Below are 19,216 nucleotides of genomic sequence, written 5' to 3' on the forward strand. Positions count from 1 at the left end.
TCAGCTGAGCAGGGAGGGCTCCCTGTTAACAATTAACACTGGAACATCTCTGAACAACATGGACTTTGCTCTGCAGATATAAACTCGAGTTTAAATCTGAGATCTGAATTATGCAATATTTTGGACAGTAAGATAACCAGACAATAATATAAAAAATTTAATGAGAATCTTTTCAGGACACTGTTACAAGCAATTCAAAGTGAACCTGTGACTGAGGCTTGTTTATACAAGTAAAGCTCAATGCAGCCAAACAGCTGCACTCTGCTCCTTGCCAAATGGCTCCAAAATTGATTTCAGCCACCTGTAATGCAGCACACCCTCCCACACCTGCAGCTTGACACAACCATTAGTCTCCCCTCTGCATAGTAGAGGTGCATCTACTACCAGAACAGAGCAAGAAATCAAATATTTTTCTTTTTTGCTATAACTCAAATAGTTCAATTTACTCTTTAAAGAGCAAAACACAAGGAAAAAAGCCAACTTGCAATTCCCAATCCAGCATTTTAAGCATCAAGAAACACTTCTTCAATGTGCCATTTGAAGGTTTATAATTTGTCAAATCACAGGTGTGATGCGAAAATCCAAGTTCACATTGCAGTTAGACAAAATGAGCTACAAAGAGGGCACTTTATTTTTTCCTCTTGAGTCAGGCTCCGTCTTATCTTGCACAGCCAACACGAAGCCCAAGGCCCTAAAGTCAGAGGAGCTGATCAGGAGGCCTCGTCCCACCAACCCTCACTTCCTCCTCTGCCACCGCTCCCAGCTGGGCTGTTCCCACCGCGCCAGCTCCCACACATACTGGACCTCCGGAAGCTTCTTTGGTTCACTAATCCAGCAGAACACGGATCTGGTGGCCCCGTAACTAAAACACACAGATAAAAGAGCTTACCAAGAGGTTCAACCGGCCAGCGCCTCCCCCCCCCCCCCCCCACGTAATCAGCACAAGCATAGAGCTGGGAGTAAGCAGGAAGGAAAGAGGGAAATGGGAGGGGCAGGGAGCTGTTACATTTGTGAAATTTCATCCCAAAAATGGTATTATTGCAAAGCCACACACACACGAAGAGTTGCCCTGTAGACTGTAATACAGGTTACAAAGCTCATTAAAATTACCTCTAGAAACAAGTTTTCAGAGTAGGGTTTAAATGGGAGAAGGGAAATAGTTTCTCTAAATTACCAGTCTGCCCCTTTTAGAAGTGAGCTCTAAGGCTCCCCTCACTATCCTGTGCAGGGATAATCGCTAATACTAGCTTTTACAGTAAAAATGTGCAAACTGAGTAGCTGTTGGGACAAACTGCTACAGAGAGGGCAGCCAACGCTGAGGCTACTGCAAGGGAAGAGTCCCAAAGCCAAAGGAGGTCAGGACGCAAGCCATAATTTCAGCAGCAACGGAGCAAGCCCAGGGCTAACGCACCAACAAGCTGCTGCTAGGGCTGGGGCCCAGAGCCCCGGGCGCTTGCAGCAAGAGGCAGAGCACAGCCGGCTAGAAGAAACTCAGCACGAGTTTGTTTTGTGCACACACTCCCAGTATAGAAAGTTATGTTCCACTACACAAGAAAGTTAATTTGGTCTAGTTTAGCAAATTCTCAACGCATGAAACTCTGTCAGAGTATTGTCCAGACAACAGGGCAAGTCAGCTACTGGCAAGTTCCTGCTCTCAAAAAAATCAGGCTTTCAGTGAGTCTCTTAACCTCTTTGCAGCTTTATTTATTCGCTGTATTTTTTGGTTGTGGAAAGAGCAACAGTTACATAGGTAGAGTATAAAGGCAAGAATTAGTCAAGGCTTGGAGAAATCAGACTCTAGACACATTGTGACAGATGTCCTGCCTTAAATAGTAGCAGTAACGTTCCAGTATTTGAGAGCCCAGCAAACGCTCCAAAATAGCAGAAAGTATAAAACTTTAATGAATATTATGTGATACATCAGCTTCACACAAGTAGCCTGCTCTGCAAAGCAAAAGCCACGTTCATCACTACTAGCCCGGTCAATTTACTACGTCCCTATCCACTGGTCTTTCTTCTTTCATTAAGAAGAAAAAAAGAAGAATGCACTGTGTAATTTGAGTTATATTATTGATAGTATATCTGAAAGGAACAAATCACAGATGCAGTTCTCATTTAAGAGGTTTACACTAAAGACTGAAAAACTGATCTTTGGAAGTATAAGAATAGGGATAAAAAAAGAAATGAGAACAATGTGCCAAACTTCAGATGCAATGAAGAGCACTGAACACCCAGAAGTGTGACCAGTGAAAAGCAAAATAAATTAACCAACCCTGCCCAACCAGTCCTACCTATCTACCCTACCACAGTGGGCAATTCCCAGGTATACCAATTTCAGAAGTCCCAACAGAGGAACTAATCAAACACAATGCTGTAGTTACGACAAGGATCATGTTCAATTGCTACACACTAAACATGGAATAAACGTAGTCTCAGGCTTGTAGGTATATGACAAGCATCCAAGCCCTAGTAACATGCTGAGTGAAGAGTGGATGCAAGAGACTGGAAACCCTGGAGCAAGTGATCTTCCGTTTATCAAAGCAGCAGAGTTTCTTACAGCAGCTCTCTAGAGGCTACACCAAAAAAGCTAGAACATTCTGAACAACTTCAGTGCACAAAGTTAATGGCTGTTTTACAAGAGTTAGAAGTTTTCCACAATAAGAATTTGTGGTTTCCTGTGCAAGGAAGAATGCCAATTCATACCAGCGCGTTCATGGAAAAAGCTTTTTTTTGGGCTTCCTTAAGCAGCTATCTTCTGTAACACCAACATTACTTGACCTGTTTCAGCAGAGACTGGCATGACTGTAAGTTCTCATGTCATGCTTTGCATAAGAAATGTTTAGTGAATGTAGCATTTGTTTTACCACACAGACACCGCCCACAACTATATCATAAAAGTACGTATCTATGTTGCTCTAGGAATTTTGCAAGTAATCCTAATTCTGGAAGATAATATTTAAGGTGCCTCTCTCTATTGTATCTGGAGACACCTTTTGGTCAGGCTGAAGTTCAGCACAAAAGCACTCAGATCCAGAGCTTCCTTACTTCACATGCATGTACCTTTCTTCTGGTGTTTTGCTTTTGATTTCAGCAGCTCGTTGGTGGCAAACACCTCCTGGTAGCCCTGGAGGGGCATATCTAACCAAATACTGCTTCAAAGATTTCTTCTTTTAAAAGGATATTAGGTCAGGACTCCAACAGTATGTCAGAGAAAACAAACACTGGTAACTTCTTTTTAACCCGTTTCCCTATTGGAAGGCAGATTAGGTTCCTAAACTAACAGCTGGAAATTTTTATCTCACCTAGGACGCTTAATCTACCATCTCCTGGCCCACACAACTCCCTTAAAGTCGTTTTTGACTGTACTATCTGGCAGAGTACGCTACCCAGTAGGTTTTAGATATGCAGTTTGTTATAGAATTAATAGGTGAGCATTACCCTCTTCTAAGCCACAAGTTTAAGAACTTGAAATGCATACTTACAAGTAGCTAGTTATGCTACAGTTCCCTTTTATAAATATTTAGTTTTTAGCTGGATTCAGTCCCACTTAATTCACAGCTCCTTTTATTCAAAGTAACTTTATTTCAAGCTAGAAGAGTTAAACTTGCATTCCATACCAGGACTCCATATAAACAACAATTATTTCCATACTCCAGGCTTTTGCTTAGAATAGGAAGCCAGAACAACTTTGTTGCCAACCCACAAAAATAATACAAAATAGGCATTTGCATGCGAGTTGTAAAGCCAAGCACGCACCAAATATTATGGAGACAAGATAAACAAGCGTATTTAAGAATAACCAGATCCTCTGTTTGTCAACTATTGGCACCCTATGATATAACAGGAAGGAAGAGGGACGGGTACAAACAGTTGCAAGACTACACTCTGCACTCAAGCCTGTGCACTGGGGTTCCCCTAAGCCTGACCCACGGGGGAGAGGGCATGCAGGGCAAGGGGGAGGAGGCTGGTGCAGTTGTGCGGGCAGTATGTTTGGAGTTCTTCAGTCTGCTATGAGATCTGCAAGGATCAAGCTTTTTACAAACTCCTACGAAGCAATATTTGTCACAGTATTTACTGCAAACCACAAATGACACAATATTATAAACTAAAGTAGTTTAAGCCTAAAGTCAGGAGTGTGATATAATCAGGAATACCTAAGTTAAGTAGTCTTAGGGAGTAAAGTGGGAGAGGAAGAAACACTTATCAGCACATAACATCTCAATGCCAACTACAAATGAGAGTGCAGACTCTCTCAAGCAGCACACAAATAAGGTAAAATATCCAGAGCACAACTACTTAAAACAGACAATCCTAAAAGCAGTAGCCTAATTAAGCCAGATCCTTACTGCTTGATATTACCTCAGTAAATATATTTTGTTCTCTTTTCGTAATTTTGTTTACTATTGCAAACTTATGCTTAAGCAAATTTCTTTCAAAGGTTTGAGTGTTTCTGGTGATAGAGGCAATTATTTGTAATGAGGCAGCCTGGTGCCTTACACGACTGATCAGCTGTCTCAGGGCAGGCTGCGACCCCCACAGCCCCTGCAGTAACAGGCACCTGAGCTTGCCAGCGTGCGGGAAAAACCCACAATAAGAGCTGCAAGGACCTACTAGGAGTGAAGAAACTTAAATTACCAAAGTTAGGAGAGATGACAACTCTCAGCAAGCATCAACCTAGGACTTGGGGAAGCAACTCTACCTGCCACTGGTTTATTTCTGGTTTTGAGTTAACACATACTGTAATTTTTAGTTTCAGAGAACAATGGAAGGAGCAGTGAAGCAAGACAGGCAATGCAGCACTTATCACTTGCTGTGCAAGGGAAATCATTAACCACAGCTGAAGGAAACAAAGGTTAGGGACGAATTCAAGGTACATTTTCAGAACAGCAACTTCCCCTACTGCTGGTAATACTGCTCTTCTGTGCAATGCATTAGGTCTCCTCTGCTGAGCCTTACAGTTGCCAGCTATCCTGGAGCTGGAAGGCACCACATGGACAGGCATGCCTTTAAATTGCCTGGGAAGCCAATTTAAGTTTACAGGAAACTTTAAAATAAATATTTTCCCCTTTAGGGGATGAAGCAAATTTAAGCCAAGTTAACAACATTGGCAGAACACCTTTCACATGTGCGCGCTTTCTGCAATGGTTGATTTTTTTTTTCTTGTCTCTCCAGAACTTCCACCAATTTTAGATAAGAACAACTCCTGGAGGCGTGGTGGGGACCCTCCTTTTCTTTTTGCTTTTAAATGTGATTAGCCACTTAATCCCATCTAAAGTCTTCCTGCAACCTTTCAAAGAGAGTAAAAATTTCTTTCTCTTAAAATCCTTAAAAATTTAACACCTCTTGTGAACCAGACATACTCTTCCCCCTCTGCTCAACTGAAGACAAACCAACACTCCCTTACTTTTGTACTTCTCAAATTCCTCTCCTCCGTGGCTTCTTTATGTCCTTACCCCAGGCTCTCTTCAAAGGGGTTTACGGATTAGTCAGCAGCACTTTAAAAACACAAATTAAGATGCATTCCCTAACCTTCTCTCCGGCAGATGGTTCTCCTTCACACCCCACTCATCCTTCCCTGCCCTCACTATCATGCTCCCTTGTCCTCCTCTATTTGAGGACTCCTGTTACATGTTTTCTGAAGAGCCATTCACATCTGTGGTTATTAAACAGAGAAGATGCGTTCACTTCTACTTTTTTCCATGTTAACTACACATTTTGAGCTAATGTGCTCAACTAATGTAACTATGTATCTAAGATGATAATTTCAAACCGCAGGCCTGTATTTGTGCTATGACTTCAGAAAAACACCAAGTTTAGTACTTCAGTACTGAATCTGAAAGAATAGTTTTCCCAAAAGACGAGAGCAAGCATTTAGCAGTCAGTGTTTCAGCTTCTTTTAAGATGTTAAGGCATTAGACTTTTAAGGCATTACAATGGAAAGAGTTAAAAATCTCAGCTATTTGGAAATATGAAAAACAGATCCTGAAATATGCTACTTTAAATCAAGAAACTTCATTTCATACTTTCAATTTGTATTTACAGGGCAATGCTCTATTTTAAAGCCAGAGGCACCCTCCTATTAACATAACTTAGGTAGTACTGATGTTTAACACCAACATGAAAGCTAGAACTGGCTAGGATTGAGTAGCCCTGGCAAAAGAAAAAAGGCAAGGAAAAAAAGAAATCTCTCTACATTCACCTGCAAAATTTCCTGTCTGAATAATAGGGTTTTCAGATTAGTTACAACAGGTAACTAAGGGCTTGGGGCAGAGCCGGCCTTTACTATCAACAGCAAGAATGGACAACTCATTCCAGTTTCCTTGACCATTAAATAATTCACACGGCCAGGGAAATTCAAATTTACATTCTTAAACTACAGATTGCATTAAATACTTTTTCAGGAAAGTGCCTGATTTATCCCCTTGCAGGGGATGTAGAATACTCACTAATGAAACCAAGTCAAGCCTCTGAAACATTAGCTTTATCACTATCTTTAATAATCTCTTGCAGCAGTAGACTTACACTCCTCCTCATCCAAAGTTTAAAACCAAGACTGTAAAACAATTGTTTAGAACACTAACTTCTTCGAGTCACTGAAACAATCACCTCCCTTCTCCACAGGTGCTTGAATTAACTCTCTCTCAAACTTTTGTTCAAATACACCACATGAACAAAGTCTGCCTTTAACTTCTCTACCTCTAAAGAGATGGTCATGGATTCCCTGGTGCAGAAAAGAGGAGTTCAGCCACTCAAGCTGCTTTCTGCACACTTCCCTCCCATAGTGGAGGCAGCAAGCTGGACAGGAAAATCTAGAACGCAGGACTCAAAGCCTATGGTCCATCATCTGGACTGGGCACTCCTGCAGACACAAGTTATTTCAGAGCTACTGTTCTTTCCTCAACATCTGATCAGAGCAGGATTGTCACCAAAATAAAACTCACTTCAAGAACAGGTAAGTGAAAGAGTTAGCTGAAAAGAGAGCAGATGCCTTGCTAAACTGAACATCGCTCAAGGAAGTGGGGAAACAGAAGCTACTGACATGACTTTGAGGGGCACCTTTTCATATCCTAGCTCTTCTAGATTAATTCCCACCACATGCTGTGGAAGTATGTCCATAGGTAAACACGCTTATATTTTATATTTGTGCCAAACATATAAGAAAGCACTTTATGCAATCACTCCAACTAGTGGTGAAGAAAGTTTCTTCTGACAATCTTGATACAATAACAAAAACAGACTACTTTTGCTTTAAGTCTACTAGTAGTAGCAGAGGGACTTGCAGCACCTAGCATTTAACATGAAGTCAATTTTATCTCCACTAATACCTAACACCAGAGCAACAAATGCAGCTACAGTTGCCTGTTCTAAGCAGCTGGCAAGCTTGGAGATGGAAAAGTTGCGGAACAGCTGGGGAATGCGAGACCCTTTTGAACAGGCTGCTATGTGATCCAAAATAATGGTACGTGTTTACACACAACACAATGGCAGCAACAGCCAAACACGGATCTGGCCAATGCACTACAGCTGCTTCTTCCTCCAGACAAAGCACAACGAGCAGATACAAAAGAGTTCATATTCACTGAAATATGGCTTTCATCTTAAAAAGCAGCAGCTTGATTACCAAAATAGACAGCTGGTCCTCCAACTGGACTAAACTGTATGAGATCCTGTATTAGAAGTTACCCTTTAAAACAGATACCGAATTAGGCTCACAGAGCTCTCCAAACTGCTGCTACTTTACACAGGTTGCAGCATTTTGCCAGCTAGTGCTAGGAAAATAAAAAACTCTTGATCTGGACATTTACTACAGAGAAGTTGCTGTCTGTCTTAGACGAAAAAAAGAAAAAGTTCAATGTGCTACAAAGCAGGTTTTGAATAAAGATGGACTGTTCTACAGCTTTTTTTTTTTATACTAGTGCTGCACATTAGTTTAAGAATAAGTTGGTACCTGAAGACAATATATCCACTACTGATGCCTTAGATAGAAGGATATTCCTTATTTGCTGCCGATTACGCAGTCACTGATAACATGTGGGAAGCAGTGCTCACTTGTTTCACAACTGCCATGCAAGTACAACACAGTTTTGTATACGACCTTGTGTAAGAATTGCATCACCTGAATTTGTCTTTCTAGCTTTCAAGTCTCAGAAGCAACGTATCAGTGGTACCATCTTTCTTGCTCAAAACGAGCTATGATTAACCAGCACTAACAAATTAGCTACTACATTATACCGTAACTGTACCACCTCTAATTACACTAGATATCAAAACACAGCTAGTAATGGAATGTTTCAACCCACTGCATCTTGATTAAAAATAGATACAACTCAAAAGAAACATTTTAGAGCAAAAGAAGGAGATGGTATTAAAGATTTCCTCTTCTACTTCCTCTGCAGGTAACTATTAACGTTAAATTCCCAGTGAAGAGCTATTCAGAGTACGATAGTTAAAACAGGACAGAGACAGCTGTCATAGCAACAATAACAGATGCAGGCACAATTTTTAACCTCCTTTGCTTTTATGAAGATAAACACCACTAATGGCTGTCACAGAAAGAAGGATTTGAAAATATGGATTGTAAGGTTGTTTTGTAATCAATGAGGCTATGTCAATGGTAAGTGTATTTCTCAGCACATCTGAGCAACAAAATTCTACATCCCTACACTTCAGTTTCAGACTTCCAATATAGATTTTCTAGTGAAATCAATTCATGAATTAAGCCATATTTCTAATAAATTTCCATATAAACCAAATATATACGTGCTGAGTAAAAAAGGAAAATAAGTAGAGCCTTAGACCACACTTGCACAAAAGACACTTCCTGGTAGTGAAATACTACTATGCTACTGCAAGGTGCCCTTCCAGCAGGCAAAGCGGTAACAGGCGTGCTACCCTCAAATACCACCAACTGCAATGGTAAAAGCACAGATTTGCTCTTCCAGCTGCACTTACACTAGGAGCAGCTGCTAGCACAGCCATGTTGAGCAAGACGGGCTGATGTCTTATATTCCCAAGGGACCTCAGTATGAGGTCTAGAGCCCCATCTATAACAGAAGCTTATTCTCCAAAGTTTTGAACCAGGTTTGCTATCCAGGTTTGTCCAGATTTGGGTGCATCCCATTACTCTGCCTCTAAGGTCTTCCTCTGAAAATGAAAAATAAGAATGGAAGCATGAAACAAGAGCAGGAGGAGTTAAGACAACCGTGAAGCCTAGCACACTTTGGCAAACAGCTGACTTTTAACAGCGACATGTAGCACACTGACAGTCAATCCACAACATCAAGTGAGACATGTGCTGAATCTCTCTCAAGTGACACTCTGTGCTCACCATTATGCATTACTATTTCAACCAAGATTATGATAACAAAAAACAACCAACAAACTCTACTTCCTCATTAATTAGTCTCTACTAAACCAATTACTCCTTAAAAGGAGAAGGTATTTATCTCAAAATTCAAATACGTATCAGATACAGACAAAGTAAGTACTTTGAAATCATTCCTTGCTTCTACTCCCTTTCTTTCCAGTCAAGTCATACAGCGCAGAGGTTATTTTCAATTGAAAGATCTACTATGGTGTAGGAGTTTCCGTCTTTTTCAGTGCCTTTTAACGAGCATCTTGCACATGGAAATACATTCAGCTCTTTCACAAAACTATTATTAGTTTTATTAATGTCATTATTTGCTACAGAAGAACTAAGAAAACTCTTTTGATAGCTTATTCCTGATTTTACTACAGCCGCACAGAGATAATGTTATTTTAAAGTTACTAGGAGGTATATTCACACTAAAGTTTACTTGCCATAACAAAGACTTGCCTACCATGTGGACCTCCTGACAGCCGTGTCTCAACAGGCACTAAATGGTTTATACACATACCAAGTATTGTTCAAAGCAGACTTGCTTTAAGCAAGATTAAATACCTGTTCAGTTTGAACTGTCTCAGTGCCAGGATAAACTACACTGAACTAGTTCAGACAGTTATCCCACCAGGCACCAACGGCTTTTGAAATCCCCAGTACCCCAGAATCTGCTGCTTCTGGGAATTACGCCAGGAGCTGTGGGATAGCTCTCCATAGAGGAGATTACAAATTAAATATTTCAGAAGTGTGCTTGTGTTTACATGGAGAAAGGCTGCCACAGTTCAGAATATGAGTCAGCATGGTTTGCGTCCACACAGACCTCAGCAGCGCAGCTGAACTATTACTCTCTAGTGAAACAAACGGCATGAAACGATTCCCCCAGGGGAGGGAAAGCGTGTGAGGCAGGAGTCAGGCTGCGTCTAGCAGGAGCTGACGCTCACCTGAAGACAGGAATTTTATTCAGAACTTTACATGAAAAGCCCATGATTTTCCTGCAGCGACTTCAGAAGTTTCTGCACAGGACCGCCACTTTAGTCCTGCCTTGGAGAGGTTAATAATGATATTATGGCTACACAAACTTACAGGCATGCACATCCACATCAGGATACAGCTCCAAGTCTTACAATTACACTTGACTGCTTTAAAGCAAAAGCCAAAGTGTCTTCCCTATCAGGATGGTAAAGAAAAAAAATTAAATGCCTCTCGTTTAACTAATACAATCACATCCAATAAAGTAGGACTGAAAAAGAGCAAGCGACACCGGTGCATCTTACCATGCTGTTACCTACGCCCAGCTGCATTTAAGGACTTGGCCAACACCCTTTCATTAAGGGTCCTGCGCCTCATAAGGCACAGGGAAACAGCACGACATATCACATCTCTGAATTTCCCACCAGGGATGAGTTTCCTGCAGCAGGAACAGCCGTCAGTCCTGCACCTGAAAGCTGAGCACATCAGCACTCACTCCTTCCCCTTCTCTTCACAGCAGGCGCTTCCGTCTCGGGGAGGCTAAAACGCAGGTAACGCCAGGGCTGCTCCCCCGCGGAGGCAGGCTGGGCCTCCGCCGCCGTCGGTTACGCGGGGCAGCGCACGGAGCCCGCGGGCAGCCGTCCCCAGCCCGCGACGCCTCTCAGGCCCCGGGCGACACTGGCCCACCACTGCCGAGCTGCGGACGGTCCTGCTCTCGTAAACCTCACCAGCCACATCCATCGGCCAGAAGTTCCCACTCCAAAGCGACTTTTGTTTTCATTTTGAACACAAGCTATTCAGATAGTTACAAACTGAGAGTTTTTCGGCGAGATATAGTTCAGTTTACCATCAGAGAAACACATTAGCTATGACAGAAACAGCCAGACTGGCTCAGAACGCTTTCTTTCCATAACCTACCGGGGGGCGGGGGGGACAGTTCACACACCCTCAGGGCTACGTATTTACCAGCCCAAGAGCACTGTCTTCCAGCACGAGAGGTTCTCTGAGCTAAGATCCACCTATGGCAACACTAACAGCTGTTGAAGACCCAGCACATCGAAAATAAATGGGTAATTTTCACTTCCTATTTACTTCTAGGCCCCATGCTGCCGCCCCCTGCCCAGCAATAAGCTCAAGCGCACTCGGTCGCTGCAGGACCACCAGAGCTCCCTCGGGCCCCGACCCGCCATCCCGTGCAGGCACCAAGCAGCGGTGTCAGCAAAGCGGATGCGAAGGTGTCACGAAGCCGCCAGCTGCAGCACCGGGTACCGCGCTCCGCGCAGACGCCTGCAAACACCACGCTGCTAACTACGAGCAGACCCTAGTCCAACTCCCTCCCCACCCCCCCACCCCCAGTAACTAGGGTATTTTGCTGTTTCCTCCCTTTCTGAACATATCACCGTTTTCTCGAATTAGACAAGGTTCAGGGCGGGCTGCCGCCCCCCGCAGTGCCCCTCCGGCCGGGCCAGGTGAGCACCGCTCACCAGCGCGCTGCGGGCCGGGCAGCACCGGCGAACAAGCACCGCCCTGAGCGCCCCGCAGCCCTGAGCGCCCCGCAGCCCTGAGCGCCCCGCAGCCCTGAGCGCCCCGCAGTCCCGCTGCCTCCGCGCGGCCGCGGCGCCGGCTCCGACCGGGCGGGACGGCACGGGGCGGGGCGGGGCGGGAGGTGGCCGCAGCCCCGCGGCGCCGGCCCCGCGCGCCGCCAGCAGGTGCCTCCGCGCCCGCAGCAACAAGTCCCGCCGGCGCCGGAAGACGCGCGCGGGCACCGCGAAGAAAGTAGAAAGAAACAGAAAGAAAAGAAAAAAAAAAAGGCGAAGTGACAGCGCCGGCTCCGAGCTGCAGATGGGAGAGAGGGAAGTTTCTGCAAAACCTTCGCAACGGAAACGCTTCTCCGACCGCAGAACGAGCAGTGCCCCGAAACACTCCCGCTCCCGCTAGTGCTGCGGACGGCCCCGGGCGCCGCCGCCGCCCCGCGCCGCGCCGCGCCGCGCCGGCCGCCCCCAGCCGCAGGGCGCCCCGCCGGCTCCGCGCCCGCCGCACCCCGGCACCGCTCTCGCGCGGACGCGGCGGCGAGCCCGGCCCCTGCCCGCGCCGCCACTCACCTCGCAGCCCGCGGCTCGGGGCAGCGCAGCCGCCGGCGGCCTCCGTCCCTCCGTCCGGCGGGGCGGGGCGGGGCAGCGGCGCGGCCCCCACCGCAGGGGGCCGCCCCCTCCCCTCTGCTCCCCTCCCCGGGCGGGGCGGGGCGGGCAGCCGGCGCCCGCCGCCTCAGCGCCCTCGCCCGGCCGGGCCACCGGCCGCCGCGCCCGCGCGCGCCGCGCCGCGCCGCGCCGCCCCGGCCCGAGCGCCACGCGGCCCACGCGGGACCCGGCCGCCGCTCGCGCCGCCGCCGGCCCGGCCCCGCCCCGCCCCGCCCCGCCCCGCTCCCGCGCGCCCCCCGCCCGGGCGCGCCCCGCTCCCGCGCGCCTCCTGGAGGCGCCGCTCCGCTCCTTAAAGGGGCCGCGCCGGGGTGCACGGCGGTGGCGGGGGTGCCCGCGCCGCGCTCCGGCCGCGCGGCCTGAGCTGCCAGAGCGACGCTTGTCGCCTGTCGGCCGCCCTGGTGCCCGTCCCGGCGGCAGGGGGCCGCCGCGGAGGCAGCGCGGTGGCGGGGTCAGCGCTCGGCAGCGGGCGCAGGGGCAGAGCCCTGAGGGGTCCCGCGGGGAGAGGCCCGGAGCGCGGCGGCTGGGCCGCGGGCGCCTCGTCCGCCGCGGTGGGGCGGGTGCTCCTCCGCACACGAGCGCCTCAAGGAGTGGAGAAAACCCCGTGATAAACTCCTCAGGGAGGTGTTCCCTGCAGGGAGGTGTGCTCCTCTGGGTGCTGGTCCCCACCGGAGATGTTCCCCTCAGGGAGGTGTTCCCTACAGGCAGATGTTCCCCTCAGGGTGGTGTGCCCCACAGGGCGAGGTTCCCCGCGAGAAGGTGTTCCCCACAGGGAGGTGTTCTCTTCAGGGTGGTGTGCCCCACAGTGCCCAGCACCCAACAAACGTACGCAGGGTTTGCGTCCCAGGGTGTCCAATAGCTTAGAGGTCAAGTAAGCGGCAGAGCTGTTTGAAATACCCGTTTCTCGCTGCCTGGGAGCCAGGCATGTGAGGAGGAGCCGCACGTCCATGCAGGGACGGGCCGTGGGTGAGAACTGGGAAGGGGCTTGGGAGCCGCACGAGTCCCACAGGGATGTGAAGCGAGCTGGAGGCAGGTACGGGGGGGTCTTACTAGGGCCTGCCAGACCACCAAACCGCATGGGGCTATTCAGCTAAGGGGTGGAGTTGTTTTTTTGTCCCTTTCATTGTTATGGCCTGAAGAATTCAAAAACAGCTGGGGACCCAGGGAGGCCTCAACACCTTGACTTGTGCATTAGCGTAAGTAGATGAATGGCTGCCGCAGTAATAACACTTCTGGGCAGTGTTCCTCTGTAGTGTACATTCAGGAACAGGGAACTTCATTCCCATTACATTACATTAACTTACACAACCTTCCCAGGCTATCTAGACCACATGACAGAGCTTGCTGCTGCTGGGCTGGAGCTGCGATTGTGAAGGCCTTGGGGAGAAGGCATTGTAGAGGGACAGTTCAGTGATGTCCTGCTTTTTCCCTACCACTGGGGCCACATATTAGAACCTGGAGGAAGCCGAAAGTCCTCACCACTTTTCTGTTAAACAGAGAGACTTTTTCTTCTCAGATGTGCCTGTTTAAAATGGAGGCATCATTAAGAAGATGGAGGAAATATGAATATAACATTGTAAACCTCAGTTTTGCTAAGTGCTGCAACAAAGGTATTTGTCCACATAGTAAAAGATAAGCAGAGCACTCATATTTTCTGATACTAAACAGCCCAAAAGGGAGAATCATTGCTTTCTTATCCTCCACTCGCTTTAATCTTTTACTTTAGAAAAACTTTTGTCTAAGTTAATTACATGGAGAATTCAAGTCCTACTTTACTGGATCAGATTTTACAAAGCAGCCTAAAACATGACCACAACATATACCACATAACGAATTACAAAAGGGGGAATCATTTGAAGAATATGTTTAACCTGAGAACTTAAGTAAAGAACTCATGAAACCAAATAGAAATTTCTGTTCTATCCAGTTGCATGTGCAAAAGTAGAACTGTTCTCTCCTCCATGTCTGCACAAACTCTGTGAAGGGAAACAGCAGAAAATCTTAAGTTGTGGAAACATGCTGAGACAAATCTGAAAACTTTCAAATAACAGGTATTTCAAAAAGAACGCTACAAAATATCTCAATCTATCTGCAGTGTTACAGCAGCCTTGTGCTCTAGAGCAGTTCTGAACTGAATACTGAATGCTTAGTTTGAAACATTGCTGGGCTTTCTAGCTTTGTGGCTGGCAGAAGTTTCTTAATTGCAGGATAATGATGTGGTGTGGGCACATGCCTTTTGCCTGGTGGTTATGAATTACTCTGTGCAGATACATGAAATCCACATCAAACGAAAAGTGTAGACGTCCTTCCAGTCTAACTGAGGGAGAGGAGTAAGGCTAGCATAGAAGGGCAACCAAACCATAGAAGGGTTAAAAATCTTGGATTAAAAAATGGCCTTCAAGATATGACTTACCCTGATGCCTTCCAACATAATTTGTCCTGTAGTTCAACACTGCTATTTCAAACTATCAAAGGCCTTCTCTTTCCTTAAGGGAAAAAGAGCATGAATTCTGATCCTGTGAAAAAATGCCCTGTAAAACAGGCCTGAGAGAATTGTCTGAGTGAAAAGAAAGTAATTGAAATGTTAAACTTGCTTTTGTTGTGATTGACACGACACTCTCCTTATTTGTTTTCAGATATCAGAATGGTTTCTTGGTGGGACTCTTGCAACCAGAACTCTGCAATATGTTTACCAAGAACTCTGTTTTTACTCTAGTAAAGAATTGGTTTATCTGGATTTAGCTTTAGGGATAGTCTCTGCCATCTCTTGCCAGAGATTTTTCTCCTGTAAACTTAATACATGATCTAGATACATGATTATTTCAAATTTACATTTAAAAAGGAGTAAAAGATTGACTGGAATTCTTGGGGGGGGGGGGGGGAGGGAAGTGCAATGATAATGCTGACTCTTTTGTTCCCAGAAGAACCAGGAAAGAAATAAGAGTATTAAAGAAATATAATTTGGGTCAGACCAACCATCTTAATCCATGTCAGTTAAAAAGATGATTTCCCCCACATTTTTAATGTGTTAGACACAAGCATGTTTGATTTATGAGGGGAGTCAAAAACATCTGTACTTTGGGGCACAAGCAAATGCTTATTTAAACAATGGGGCTCTCTGCGGGGGGATATAGGAAAGAAATGGCATTCTTTTGCAAAGAATTCAGTGTTTTTCGCTCCATGAAGTGTCTTGCTTTGTTTTGAAAAGTACTCTGCAGAAGACACAGTGACTCAAAGGATTACAAAGGAGTCCAGAATCTTTCATCTTTATGTGACTGGTATGAATGTGAACCAGGTTAGCACAGATAAAATACTGTTATTGCTTATTTGCCTTTGAGTGTTCCATGTGAAAAGAATTGGTCATCTTAGTCTCATTGGCAGCCTACAAGTATCCACATCTTAAAAACATTTGGAACTAGTTGGCAGTCTGAGGCCTTGTCTGCACTCAGGATTAGCTCTGATTTCAGGAATTATTGTAGCTTCTGGTACAAACCCACTGTAGATTAAGCGAATTGTGATCTGCACTGACATTTGCACCATTTGATGGCCTGCACAGGAACTAAGTCTAAATGCTGATGAGGCTGAAGGAGAGGAACCAGTTTCTGAATAGTTGCATATCTTGAATCAGTTCTCATAATGTGCTTAAACACACTATTATTTGAAACTTTTGGGGAAAAAAGTGTGGAAGCCTATCAGAGGATAACATCTGTAGCACAGTTTTAAGTTCTAGCCTCCACTGGGTGGAGATTCCTTTCTGTAACCAGATGCCGTGCTCCATATGCATTCACATGATTAGAAACAGGCTTGAAAATAACATTTAACTTTCCTAGCTAACTTCTCAGACTTTGGTAAGACAGATCTTTGAGTGTATGTTGTGTCTGCTCCTTCTCTTAAATCCATAGTCTTGAGTCCAGGCATCTCTACGCTGAAGGGGCTTTCTTGCCAAGCTTGGTAACTGACCTCTGTAGCTCAGCGCAGTCGATACACTATGACAAAGACATGCCTTACTGTTGAACCCAGTGTAAACTATTAATGTCAGTGAAGAGGCCAGAGCAGAGAGACAGAAATATGTCTGTTCCTGAGAGGTTTCCGCATATTAAGAAAGCAGAAAACTGTAACAATCTACATTTCAACTGCTTCTCTGAATGCATTCAACAATGTGGCAGGCTAGTAGCTTTCTCTTCCTGTGTAAGGTAATGCCAAACTAGAGTGAGGAAGCCCATGGTATTTTAAAAGAAAGTGTGAAAAACTCAAGGCCAAGTGTAGAATTTTAGAAAACAGCCAAAGCCTCTGTCCACCCTCAGAAGAGCAGAATGAAAGAGCTCTGGCAGCCATTGCAGCTACCACCGATTTATTTATGAGTTCCTGGAGTCAATCCAGTGTAATTATGGGCCTGAACTCCAGCTCAGATTCACTTGACATTTGAGAAAGTCTGTGGAAAAACAGTAATAATAAACTGATAATAACAGTCCGTCTCACAAGCAACAAAAAATAAAGAGAAGAGAAAAGGCAGGTGGGGAGGGAGCACAATCCCCAAAAGATGTTCTGCTTGTCAGGAGATACTTTCAGTACATACGGCTATGTATTTTCTAGAAGGAGCTACGGAAAATTTCAGAATAATTCCTGACTCATGTCAGTGCTATTGCAATTACTGCACTGGAAAAAATGAAAATGGAGGGTGCAAGGGAAGCTGGAATAAGTTGGGACAGCAGTTTCTTTTGGTTGAGTAGATAGTTTGTGGCCCACATGGCATTTATCCAAGCATACTCATCACCTAAATTATATTACCATGAAGCTGTTGGCTCTGCAAAAAGATGTTTGGAGAAACTGTGTTGTAGCGTATGATTTATTTTCAAATTCATGCACTCATGAAATTACACTTTTTGTACTTTATGTGGGTCTCTGATTCTGCTAGTTCATATCATCAGTATAACATAGATGAGTATCAGAGTTAATATACTTTGTATTTAAAACATCTGCAGTCTTGTGTCAGGATTTATATTCCAGTGTCCAATCCTGTCCTTCTGAATCACCTAACATTATTTTCTACTGAATTCCTGTTAGATGGCTTTAAAAAACCATCTCTCTAGGAGTTTTCCAGAAAAAAAATATTTTCTAAGTAAGATAAATTGCTTAACTCTGCTGAATGGAAAAGGCATCTTCTCTGACCAGAAAGAGATCTGACATTTAGTTTACAGTTGTCTCAAGTATTTTATTTCAGTTGATGGAATTGAATTGCAAGTTATGACTGAATGTTTGGCAAAGCAGGGAACAGTTGCTTACATTTATGCTACACCTAACAACATATTGTGAGGTTTTATTATGTAGGTTTGGGACATATATGTAGGAGTTCATATATGTAAACTGATTTCCTCAAGGAAGCATTCCAACTAGTTGTCTTCATTAAAGAACAACAACCAAATGTTGAATGCCTGGGAATCAATACTGAGCACAGTAACACTAGACAGTGTCTGGAGGAAAAGGAGTCCTGGATGAATGAATCAGGTTATCAGCCCAGAACATGTCACCTTCAAGTGATCTGTTTCACCATACTCAGCTATCTTCTCAGGAACTTCACTCACAACATCGAGTTAATAGCTCCAATTCTGAAAAAGAAAGAACATTGAAGAATGAATGGCCAAGGTTGCATGCAGAGCAAATTCAGTTCTGAGATATCCAGTGAATGTATCCCACTTTGGGTTACGTCCCTGGGAGTCACACAGATTGAAGTGATTTAGCCTAGGCTTTTCAACCCATTCTCTGTGGTCTGACAATGGCATCAGGTTTTTCTCCTCAGAAACGATATGTAGAACTCAAGTTTTACAGTATTGAAAGCTTTTTATTATTTCACTTTCGTTTTAACTTTATTTAACGTTTTTCTGTGACATTTATTTAACACTTCAGGTTATTGTGTTATTTCTCTACACTTTGGTACTTTCATCTATAAATATATGTTTCATAGGTCTTGAGGAGGTGATCTAACAGTCTGATGCTTTGATATAAGGTCAATAATAAAAGTGTAACACATAGGAATGGAATTTGTTTTTTATTTTTCTTACCTACCTCTGACTTTCTCTAGGCATGTCCTTTTTTATTTTCCTGGTAATTTTGTTGGGGCAGAATTTGAGAATTCTTACAATTGTCTGGGACAGCCTGATCAGAATAGCAGCTCTGCCTGGGCTGCTGGATATCTGAAAATTCCAGACACATTCACTGTGTATGTGCAGATCAGCTCCACAAAGCATGAAATGCTTCCACAAAGTGTTAGACCTTCTGAGCATATGTTGCCCAGATGAGCTGCACAATGCATGGTAAACTCACTTACTGTGCAAAGTCAGATTAACTCTATAATTTATGCACTGTATTTCTGATACTTTGACATGGTGGGCTCACAGTTACTTTCTATTCTGCATACACTCATAGATGTCTACCCAGTATTTCTTGGGCAGGAATCAACTGACTTTTTATTTATTTGTTTGCATGTCTCTCAATGATGAGACACTGCTACCTGGAAATAACTAATTTTTGTGGGGCATCAGTTCATAAAATTCTGCAGGGATCTGTCGTAGGCGGTCAGCCGTGTTTGCATCCAAACCACGGAGCTCAGTGGAATGTTGGAGCACAGGAGTATTGGAGTCACTCTGAATAAAGCTTTCGGCTACTGACAGCATCTGAAGAACATCAAGCAAAA

At 44.8% G+C, this 19,216-nt stretch overlaps 1 protein-coding gene across 3 annotated transcripts in view; it reads right to left on the reverse strand.

Moving 5' to 3' along the window:
- SVIL (supervillin) overlaps positions 1 to 12,586 on the reverse strand; it is a 136,194-nt gene extending 123,608 nt beyond the window's left edge. For 2 of the 3 annotated variants that reach the window (XM_064505846.1, XM_064505843.1), the window contains exon 1: positions 12,433 to 12,575. The gene's annotated coding sequence lies outside the window, so the exon portion shown is untranslated. Of the gene's footprint in view, positions 1 to 12,432 lie in introns of all 3 variants that reach the window. The other variant, XM_064505847.1, reaches the window with a different exon arrangement.
- Positions 12,587 to 19,216: the final 6,630 nt, after the last annotated feature.

The sequence above is a fragment of the Dromaius novaehollandiae genome, chromosome 2 (assembly GCF_036370855.1).
Source record: "Dromaius novaehollandiae isolate bDroNov1 chromosome 2, bDroNov1.hap1, whole genome shotgun sequence".
NCBI classification, from domain to species: Eukaryota; Metazoa; Chordata; class Aves; order Casuariiformes; family Dromaiidae; genus Dromaius; species Dromaius novaehollandiae.